The sequence below is a fragment of the Scylla paramamosain genome, chromosome 42 (genome assembly GCF_035594125.1).
Source record: "Scylla paramamosain isolate STU-SP2022 chromosome 42, ASM3559412v1, whole genome shotgun sequence".
NCBI classification, from domain to species: Eukaryota; Metazoa; Arthropoda; class Malacostraca; order Decapoda; family Portunidae; genus Scylla; species Scylla paramamosain.
Window position 1 is genome coordinate 11,356,633 of NC_087192.1, and position 12,243 is coordinate 11,368,875.

The window sequence follows — 12,243 nt, forward strand, 5'->3', positions numbered from 1 at the left end:
AATAAATAAATAAAAATTGAAATTAAAAATCTCGACTTCCCAATAAGACCTTAAATAACGGTTTACCTTTCCTTTCTAGCAGTATGGGACGGATGTGACAACGAGGATGACATGCATGCAAGAAACTGTCAAACCATCAATAACTGTGATGTAGGACATTAAAGGAACAATGGTGAGTTCATGATTTTTTTATTTATTTATTTATTTTCATTAATATGATTTTCTCAATCTACTCAGGGAAAACGAATAAATACAATATATATATATATATATATATATATATATATATATATATATATATATATATATATATATATATATATATATATATATATATATATATATATATATATATATATATATATATATATATATATATATATATATATATACGTGTGTGTGTGTGTATTCTAATATTTTGATAAGATGACCACTTGTTCTAGATTATTTGATGAAGGGACAGGATTGATGCCCACTACTTGTATCAAATATTTTTTTATCTCTGTTCTTCTTACTGTTCTGAGTTTAGATGATGATACTTGCCCAGTTGGTGATGTTGCTTGTCACTATTGGATCAGATGAGGAGATTGGTGTGTTGGTAGCGTGGAGGACCGATAGCAGGCTTGGTAGTGTTGTAGCATGGAGGACCGTAGGTTGTATGTTGGTATAGTTGATGTGTGCCAGTAAAAGACACGTATGATGGGAGTTTCTCTTGATTTAATAATAGGTAGAATGTACACACTTGATACCGAGCAGCATCTCTCAAGACTGACTGTGACTGAGCGGAACTGAGTGAGAGACCAAGATTGACTGCTCGTGACTGGATGACTGACTCCGAACTGAACTGGACTGGACTGAGAGCTCGCTACCACGCGGACTATATTTATTTGAGCTAAGTGGATCACGTTTTGGTGTTTAGGGAGAAAGAATAACCAGTGAGATGCCGGGAAATGAGGTGAAAGGGAGAATGGGAGAGCTCGTTATTTTAGCCAATGACTAGGAAGGAAGACTCAAAGCGAACACAGGTGTTTTCCCTAAGGACTGGAAGTGGGTGTGAAATTCCATTGAGAGGTAGAGAAAGAGGAGAAACATTAAAAATAGAATAGACTGGCTGGCAATGGGCGCATGTGGGATAAATATATGAACACACGCATTTAGGATGGATATATGAAATGGTGAATATACATATATACAATAATAATAATTGTTGAGACTGATACAGTTGCCTTCCCCCACGAAAAATGCTTCCTCACATTTGGATATAACAATAAAGAAGGCAGTAAGATGGGAACAATTAACAGATAATACATGACATCAGAGAGAGAGTATGGAACGAGAATCTTAATATATACAGACATGATGATGTAATATATGTACAACATATATAAGTAAAGAAAAATATACACACATATGATACTGAAATTGGATGAATAAACCTTGGAATGGGAACGAAGTTTCAGGCTGTAAGAAGAAGGTGTGTGTGTGGTTAAGCTTGAGTCGCTTGAAGGATCTGTTAAAACAGAATTTAATGACACCTGATGTGCACACTCATCATCAAATCCCTTGCTTATACACTTCAAATGATCGACATAGAGAATCTATTGTACTAAGGTTTTGAGATCTAGGATTTTTTCTTTCTGGCCATGGAGAGATTCGATTACACGGTGTGGCCTAAAGAACAATGGATTTAATTTAAAGTTACGATCGTGAACTCTAGCGAAGACTATATCACCGACTTCAATAGAAGAATCTGTCGCTCTATGATGTTATTTCCGCAGCATCTCAGCTTCGTGAATGAGCTTATGAGTGAACGGAAAATCGCGGAGACGACATTTGACGTACTCATCCATGTTGTGGACAGGACGCGGCTCGCTGTGGAGAAATTCATATGGAAGACGCTTCTCGGTACCAAACAGCACGAAATGTGGAGACTCGTTGATGATGAAGTGGTTTGCTGAGTTGATAGAGCAGGCTATCTGAGGAAACCATTCGTCCCGTGAGTGCTTTGCTTCTATTATGTAACGCAGAAGGTCAAGGAAACGTCTATTACAACGCTCTACTTTGCCGTTTGAACTGGGTGAATGAGAAACGATGTTACATTTCTTGATATGAAATTCTTTACAAATATCCTGAAAGACATTGTTATTGAATTCAGCGCCATTGTCAGATAAGATGACATGAGGAGAGTTATAAGGACAAATTATGTTGTCAATGATCACGTGACCAACCGAAGGAAGTAGCAGCTTTGTCCTTGAGAGCAACAAAATGAAGAAACGAGTGAAACTATCCACACAAACTAGAAGATACTGATAACCGTTCTCTGTAAGTGGAAGTCTGAGTAGATCAACAGAGACTGAATCCCAAGGAGCGGAAGCAATAGGGTATGGAAGCGATGGATTGTCGTGAGCGAGTGAGGTACGGTGTGAAGCACACTGAGAACGCACAGTGCTGAAAGATATCTTTCCTCATAGTCGGCCAGAAATATGATTGTTTTGCTTGTGTAAGGCATCTGTCCTGACCTGGATGTCCTGCGTGGGGTGAGTCGTGAACATGGTGAAATATGGTATTCACTAACGAGTGAGGTGTCACGAGCTCAGATAAACGCTTACTAGAATCGTCAGTAGAGACATCACTCAAATTATATAAGAGACCATCTTACATGAAGAACGTATCAGCACTCAATTGCAACTTAGGGAGATTTGTCTCATCGCCAGATTCGAAGTAATAAGCAACACTAGGACAGAAGCCGTCTGAATGTTGATGTATTTCATCTGTGGTTGGCATGGCAAGATTGTCTGTGGTGGCGGAGATAGCGGCAACATTGCTTAATAGTGCGTATGCCACTGAGTTTGCCTCACCAGGAATATATGAAAATGTATGATTAAATTACAAAATAGCGAGATGCCAGCGAGCAAATTGACCTGTGAAGTTGTTGCCTTTGTGACAGCATAATGATCATTGTGGAAGTGAATCTTATAGTCTAAGATGAGTTCCCGGAAATGACGTAACGTCCAGATCACGGCGAGACTTTCACGCTTTGTGACATCATAATTTTGTTGATAAATCTGCTAGCATATGCTCATACGTGATGTTTACCAGTGAATCTTTCTACATGAGAACAACACCGATTCCAAAGCCGTCAGTGTATGAGATGAAATCTTTCTCGAAATTTGGAAAAGCAAAGACTGGTGCTTGACACAAGGCAGTTTTGAGAAGATCAAAGGCATCTTGTTCCTTTTCAGACCAGATGAAGGCAACATTTTTCTTGAGGAAATGAGTGATAGGTTGAGTGATAAGGCTGCAGTTTTTTGATGAACTGACGATAAAATCCGGCAAGACCCATGAATTGCCTGATCTGATCGATATTAATAGAAACAGGAAAATTTTTCACACCATTTACCTTGTCATCTAAAATGTAAATACCATCTCTGTCGACTTTGTGACAAAGGACTTTGACTTGCTATTTGAGAAACGAGCATTTGCTGAGTTTGATCTTTAAGCCAGCAGCCTGAAAGTGTGACAGAACGAGAGACAGCGTGTGAAAATTATCCTCAAGGAAGCAGAACACTTTTATCGATGAGACGTGAGAGAACAGAATTTATAAATTTCTAAAACGTTAAAGGCGAGTTACGTAGACCTTGAGCCATACTTTTGAACATGAATTGGCCAGAGGAAGTAGTGAAAGCAGTATATTGCTGTGAAGTTTCCTCTAATTCAACTTGGAAGAATCCTACGTGTAAATCTAGAGTGGAAAATGCCGCATTTGAATCTCCGAGAGACTGATGATGATCACTTAACGCATTCGATAACGGTCAGGAATGGTAAATGTGTTTAGTTTCCTTAAGTCGACAACGACACGTCAATCACCTTGTTTCTTTGGAATGAGTAACAAGGGAGCGTTATGAGGTGAACAGGCAGGTTCCACTACATCCTGAAGCAACATACCTCGCACAGCTTCATCAAGCAAAACACGACGCACCATGTAGCTGGGGGTATAAGATGGTCTGGACCAAGGCGTCAGGTGGATAGAGTGATTGATGACATCTGTGTGGCCCAGAGGTTCACCAGGGAGCGAGACAACGTTCCTGAAAGAATTTAGGAGAGCGAGTAATTCAGGTTGAGATTCTGGGAGATCAAGTATAGATATGTGATCATCCGTGATAGGCAGGAGAGGACATATTATGGCTGTCAGATGCAGATACATCATTGATAGAGGTAGAAGGTAAATCATCCAAGATTATAACTTTCTCAGAGTAAGGCAAGGCTTCTCCGAGTAGCACACCTGCTTTGAGCTTTACGGCATAGATGTGACATTTTTCAGACCGATTTTGCATAATCCATTGTCATTGATTGTGGTAAAAACGGATTCTAAATCAACACCTTTGCATGGAGATTGTTGCGCATAACAGAGGATATTACTGCCTGATACAACAGACCAGACCGTAGCGTTTACAACATATATAAAGCATAATTCAGATAGCGTTACCGGATCTGCTAGTAAATTTTGTTTACAAGGAGTTACACCATGGTCTGACTGGGAAGTTGATTGAGATTGAGGCTGTGAGACAGGCAAATTAGATGACGTAACACAAGAATCCTTTGTAGATAACATCTGATCGCTAGTAGAAAGAAGAGTTGCATCTGATCTGATCACTATACCAGCAAGAGAGGAAGTATCAGAGGGAAGAAATAGGGAGTAGAAATATAAGTATCCCCTTGAGCGATTTTCATTGATGGCAGGGAAAAGACTGATGTTATATTTTGCACACGTGTTGAAGCCTATGAGAGGATCAGCATTGAAAGATACATCAGATACAATATAAAAATAATCACACATGTCTTATTCTGGGGGTGATAAAGACAGTGATAAGAGTACTTTCCCATAAGGTAAGATAATTTTCCCAGATTTACCATTTAGATTTATATCAGGAGGTTATGTAGTGATGTGTTCCCAAAAAGAGGAAGAGAGTTTCCTAAATACATCCATCTTGATAAGGTTAACAGCAGCTTTGTATGATACAGAGTGATATGTAATATCTGTAGTAATGCTTTTGACTAATCCAGTATATCGAATGTTAATTGAAGAAAGTGTTGCGTTAGGAGAATGTGTGAAGCAAACCTTTTTGTTTTGTACGATGTTTAGGCATATAAGAAGGTGAAGACTTGAGGATGGATGATGTTATGATGGATTGGTCAAAGAAGGGCGCGAAGAAATTCCCGACGATGTTTGTGGAGCCTGAATCTGCGCATAAAAATGCCTGCAGTCTTGTAAGAAATTACCTACTCTTTTGTGGAAGGAACAGAATGGTTAAGGATTGAAGGAGTGTCTTCCTGAACTATCGAGAAAAAACCCTATGCTTCAGGAGAACATGACTAGACAGCTTGCAACGGTTGCAGGTGACATTTCTTGATCTCGATTTCGATCGAGCGTACTGATAGCGAGATGAAGGGGATATGTGTCTAATGTAACGTCAACGAGAAGGAGAAGAAGAACGGAAAGTTGGGTGATGAGAAGAAATGAGTAAGTCAGGTGAGGAAGCAGTGAGAGCCTGAACAGGTTCAGAGGTGGGAAAGCTTATCAGAAATTAGTTTGCAGACATCATATATGTAATCTGATTTGTGGAATTTGTGAAAAAAAAATAAATAAATAAACGTCAAATGAAGTTCACAAATAGCCTGGTTGTTTAATGAAAATGCCCTTTCCTGCCTCAGGATAGTTATGTGGTGGTCCTACAGTGCAACCTATGACAGCAAGCTTCCCAGCAGTTGCATAAAAGTCTTCTCTTGCTTTTTTGCAAATCTATTAGGAAATTTGATTTACTCGTGTACCATACTTACTACTGGAGAGGCAATTCTTACCAGGCATTGATTGACTAGCGTTTGTGACACATCAAAGTAGTCAGCTACCTCTACTTGGTGACTTTCACTAGCCATAGTTGCCAGAACCAGTAGGACTTGTAAATACAGTGGCACGCGACAACTTGAAAATAAGAAAGAAAATAATAATAATAATAATAATAATAATAATAATAATAATAATAATAATAATAATAATAATAATAAAATAAATAAAAAAATAAATAAATGAAAAATATACAAAAAAAAAAATCTACTTAAGATTTCTGTACAGTGTATAGCAAAATAAGATCAGCGCAAATATTGTGAAATGGGGTTAGTAAAAATCTAATGTTTAGTTGGGTAAGAACAAATCATTCCATTTTCACGATGTTAAAGCTGTATAAGTGCATAAATAGTATACTTTAGTACAATTTACTCGTATTTCATTTATGTTTCATAAAACTTGTCTTATACACGTATGTTTTTAGCAAAACTAAAAAAAAAAAAAAAAGAAAAAAAGAAAGGAAACATGAAAAAAAAATCTGCAAAAGTTTTTAGATATATGTATAAATTTGGGTTTCATTTACCCCAAAGAATGCTGACGAGCTCAGTTTGAAGTAACAAAAAATCAGAAGGATCCTATTAGTCCCTCAGTAGCTTTTCCCTGCGTCTAACCCCCTTCCCCGATGAAGGAAGGTGATTTTCTTTTCCCCAAAGTGTTATGGTTCCATGAGGTAAGAAAGGATCAGATATCCATATTGTTTTTACCCGAAACATGATTTTTTTTTTTTTTTACCGCAAACAGTGACACGTACGATTTACTTCTGGGGAAAGATATGTCGTGTTTGCAATGTCCCACGCAAGACCAGAATAATTATTATAAAGGTAGCTAAGAGGTTGATATCAGACACTGATATTTTTTTTTATATTTAATGAACTAAAGATTCAGTACAGAAAGTTTCATCAAGCGACTTTCAAATTAAATTATCTTCCAATTAGTTCAATCACAAAATGCAACTCATACTTAATACGTGAAACTTCAATATTCATGTCCACAAAAACACAATACATAACATCCTTATAACTAAACATGAAAATAACACTAACATCCTACAAATCTCATAAGTTTTCTCTTTTTACCTTCATCAGCTAATCAATTAAATCAATTTCTTAGATTGCATTACACAAACTTTTAAACTCTACCTACAAGCAAAAGATCTTGATCGGGCTGTGCCTTCCCTCTCGTTCCGCTTTTTTTTTACGGTACCCTATATTAATCCTCTTTCCTCTATCAGTGACCCGCTTCATATGTGTTGTTTTGGCCACGGTATCTTGTGCTAATCCCCTTCTTCTTGTTCTGATCTCTTGTTTGTGCTCGCCGGTCCGCTTGTCCTAGACATTTGGCATAAAGGTGTGAATTACCTTTACAGAGGTGACCGGCTTGTTATTCTCTGCTTCTTTTCTTTGCTCCTTTTATTCTGCTTTCTTCTTTCCTCCTTTCGTGTCTGTTTTTTTTCTTCCTTTTTTTCTTTTCCTCTCCTTTTTTTTCTTTCTTGTGACTGTATTTCTCGTTTCTTCAGTTTTTTGTATCTCTTAATTTTTTTCTTCGTTATGTAATAAACTGCTGCATGTAGGGTTACAGCAAACTTAAAAAATTTGCTGCTGATGATGATGGACCATATACCGAAATAGAAATTGATTGCCTTCGGAAAAAAAAAAAAAAAAAAAAAAATATATATATATATATATATATATATATATATATATATATATATATATATATATATATATATATATATATATATATATATATATATATATATATAAAACTGCATACCTATTTTGACTGTAGAATGTGGAAGGAGGTCAGTAATCTTGAGAATGATGTCACTGACCGATTCTTTCCTCAACCGAAATCGCTCAACAAATTGTTTGGGTCGTTGCGGTGAATAGGTTCCTGCGGTCTGGTACGGCTCGCCGCTCCTATCCCAGACCATTCGTCCCCAGGACTGGAATTGTTCTTTGACCAGCACCAAAATCTTCCCAGTTTCCAATGATCAAACATTTTCACTGTTCTGCAAAATAATTAAATAAATTAATAAGAAAACAATAAATAAATAAATATATGTACGAGTAAATATGTAGATTAACTGCACATGTCCAAATGCAATATTTACACTTACATATTATACAAGTTAAATGACACGTTATCATAGGAATCAACATACTGATGCGATATGTACATAATTGTTCAACTAATGATATTCAACTATGAAAATTATGGTCCTCACTGGGATATTTACCCTAATTTCACACCATTTTCGGTGTCAGTAATCTGTTGATAGTATAACAGGACTCGCGTGTTATGCCTGAAAACAGATTAATTCAAAATACACGCACAAACACACATACACACACATGAAAAAAAAACAAAAAAACATTCCAGCACAAATTATGGCGGCTGGGTGTCTCTGAAATCAAGCTAATAGCTTCAAAATTTCAAACAAAAATAAGGAAATTACACTTTCTTTCCATTTACAGCAAAGCTGGGGAAGCAAACATCTAGGCTGCCACGTGCTCATCCCTAAGATCAGTGAACTCCAACTTTTGCTTTACTTTGACCTGAGTAATGTTTTATCTTAATTCTATGACCAAAAAATAAATAATAATAATAATAATAATAATAATAATAATAATAATAATAATAATAATAATAATAATAATAAACAAGTAAATAATAAATGAAAATAAATAGATAAATATATAAAATAATAATAAATAAAGAGATAAATAATAAAATAATAAAGAGATAAATAAACAATAAATTTAATATACTATGCAGACAATTTTGATGTTTATTAAGGGTAAAACTGTGTCAGATATTCCTATTTTTTCAAGAATTTTTTACAATTCCTATCTTCTGTGCCAGAGGAGTGATACTATATTAATTTCATTGTCTACCTTTGCGGAATTTAAGGTGAAAAGATGCGATGAGGTCCAAACACTGACTGACGATGGTATGTCTATAATCACAAAGGAAAAACAACGTCTTTAGAAACATTACGAACATAATCATTTAAGCAAAATCTGAAATATTATACCATTTATGATTTTTTTTTTTTTTCGCTTATAAATGCATCTCTATTAAAAAAAAAAAAAAAGATAATTATATTGTTTCCAAAAAATATAAGGGAAGGCGAAGGAGTCCTTTCTCTCACCCCGTCGAGTCAAAATTATTTTTACCCGATCCCGCCCCCGTTGCCGCAGTATTTAACATACCCGGCTACATGGGGGGAGTTTAATAGTATCGCAAACGGGCAAGGGAAGGGGAAGGGAGATATTAATATTATGGCCGTATGTCATAAGAAGGAGAAAACACAGGAGTTCCAGAGTTTATCAGAAAGAGGAATGAATGATTGAGAAAACTGGTTAACGCTTCATTAAAGAAGTGGACAGAGTACGGGTTAGAGAGAGAGAGAAGACTGGTATGAGTGCAACCCTATATACACGTAAAGCGTACTCCATACATGGATGGATAGGATCCCTGTACAGAGTTAGCAGTTGGTAGGGTGACAGACGACTATTTATTAATCAAAGCTAGCTTTCGTCTCACATTGAGCCTCATCATAAAGCCAGTGTGGAAGTCCTGTGCTTTTCAGAGATGGTCTTTGATGTCTCTGAGTGTGAAGGCAGAGGTATCACATGTTACTATTTCTATGTTTCTCCAAATAAGCTCCCAGAGAATATGTATACTCGTAGGAATTACGAGGCGGCTTAGCTGACCATGGCATATAAGCACCGTTAGGCAAATTTGTTAGGCAATTTGTCTATTTCAGGGGCTTATATAATGGTCTCTCTCCATTTTATTTCTTGTAGGATTAGATTGTTGGCCCTGCCCGTGGCAGTGCACTGAGTTGATTTATTTAATTATTACCATTATATATATATATATATATATATATATATATATATATATATATATATATATATATATATATATATATATATATATATATATATATATATATATATATATATATATATATATATATATATATATATATATATATATATATATATATATTTATTTATTTATTTTATTTATTTATTTATTTATTTATTTATATAAATTCTTCTACACGGCGATAACTTGAAAAAATGGCCGACTTCCATCATAACTCGCCTCATCTTTTAGGAGAGGAATCACATGGGGAATCATCATGATGTTCTCACAAGTACCCAAGAAGCTACAGGAGTTGTATTTTTCATGCATGGGATACAAGGCCCTAACCAGATGCACATCCGTGATTTTATTATCTCTCTCTCTCTCTCTCTCTCTCTCTCTCTCTCTCTCTCTCTCTCTCGGGCAAAACGACTCATGTAGTAGTATTGCTAGACTATCCAGTAGTTTGTGATTTCCACAAGTCGAAATATAGTATTACGTGGAAAGCTTTCACTAGATTCTCGTGGGAACTAACGACTCTACCGAAAAAAAAAAATAAATAAATAAATAAAAATTCAATTCATAGCGACACTGTTCCAAACAGGAAATAAAAAAAAAAAGAGCGAAATTATATTACCAAATTGGTGCACAATTCAGTTTTCCACTCAAATTAACTTAGCAGAACGTTTTTTCCAAATGAGTAACCCATGACCCAGTGGAGGGAGGAGGCGCTCCGGTTTGCCAGGCTTCACATAGCCTTTTGTTGCAGAACAGGCTCGCCGTTACTGATTTATGGAATTTAGTAACCCTCGAAAGAACGTACTACCTGGATTGCACAGAGCGACATGGTAAAACAGAAATAAATGGGAGTTTATAGGAAAACAAGATTAATCTGATGCATAAAACTTAGGAATTATCTTATCCTGTGAAATCTTCACGGCTGTGCGTTATATAGTGTTGTTATCATTCATTTCAACCTTTATGATTGTTTCAAGAGAGAGAGAGAGAGAGAGAGAGAGAGAGAGAGAGAGAGAGAGAGAGAGAGAGAGAGAGAGAGAGAGAGAGAGAGAGAGAGAGAGACAAAAAAAAAAACGTCAGGTGCACATTGAAGACACATCGGGTTTCGCCGGAATAGACGTAACGAGGGATTAAACGAAATTGAATCAGAGAGCAGCGCGATGATAACATTTCTCACGCGCAACAAAAAAGGGAATTGTTTACAAGGTACGGCGATATTTGTGAATCCCGCAATATCTTAACGCATATGAATTTTACAAACTGATAAACTCATGAAAATAATCCTATGTACATGATGTCATTCTCCGATGGATGAAACATAGTGTTTTATTTCCTTTTTATTTATTTATTTATTATTTTTTTTATCAATAAAAAAGAAAAAAAGTATATGGTAAAAGGTACTTACGTAGGTTATTGTTGTGATATAAGTTCAGCACCCACCTGCCGGTTGTGATGTATTTGTGTCAGTAGTGTTTTTGTGCCATTAAATGCGACTGGCGTTCAGAGTTTGCTGTTGGGAGCTCTTAAGCCAGAGGGCCTCGTAATTCTGCGCATGTGTGGCTGTCTGTAGTCCTCCATGGGACTGCATATAGACTACTTAGGTGCAAGAAAATGTAATATTCCGTTGGGCGTTGGTTTGGCCTCATCCCTCCTGTGTGTCCATCTTACCTGTGCCCCCTCTTTCTCGGTCGGCGGGGTTAAACTGAGTGGTGACCTCAGTTTTGATAGTTTGGGACTACCAGAAAGTAAAATCGTCATGTTTATGGCCGCACTGGGGAAGAAGGAGCTAGCCTAAGAAAAGTTGATCCGATTATAGTGGCAACTGTGAAGGGAGTTGAATTTTGGGCTGTAATAATAATGATAATAATAATAATAATAATAATAATAATAATAATAATAATAATAATAATGATAATATATATATATATATATATATATATATATATATATATATATATATATATATATATATATATATATATATATATATATATATATATATATATATATATATATATATATATATATATATATATATATATATATATATATATATATATATATATATATATATATATATATATATATATATATATATATATATATATATATATATATATATATATATATATATATATATATATATATATATATATATATATATATATATATATATATATATATATATATATATATATATATATATATATATATATATATATATATATATATATATATATATATATATATATATATATATATATATATATATATATATATATATATATATATATATATATATATATATATATATATATATATATATATATATATATATATATATATATATTGTTACAATGACAATTATCCAGCCATTTCCCGACAAGTCACCTCCTACGTTCCTGGATGCAGGGCTTGATATGGGTTACAAGATCCACAGTAGA

General features: G+C 35.0%; 1 long non-coding RNA gene across 1 annotated transcript; it reads right to left on the bottom strand.

The window, feature by feature from the left end:
* Positions 1 to 411: 411 nt before the first annotated feature.
* On the bottom strand, positions 412 to 8,476 carry LOC135093219 (uncharacterized). Its single transcript, XR_010263262.1, has 4 exons — positions 8,142 to 8,476; positions 7,676 to 7,913; positions 5,860 to 5,980; positions 412 to 4,085 (listed from the first exon to the last, which is right to left on the bottom strand). It is a non-coding gene; the product is annotated as an uncharacterized LOC135093219 (long non-coding RNA).
* Positions 8,477 to 12,243: the final 3,767 nt, after the last annotated feature.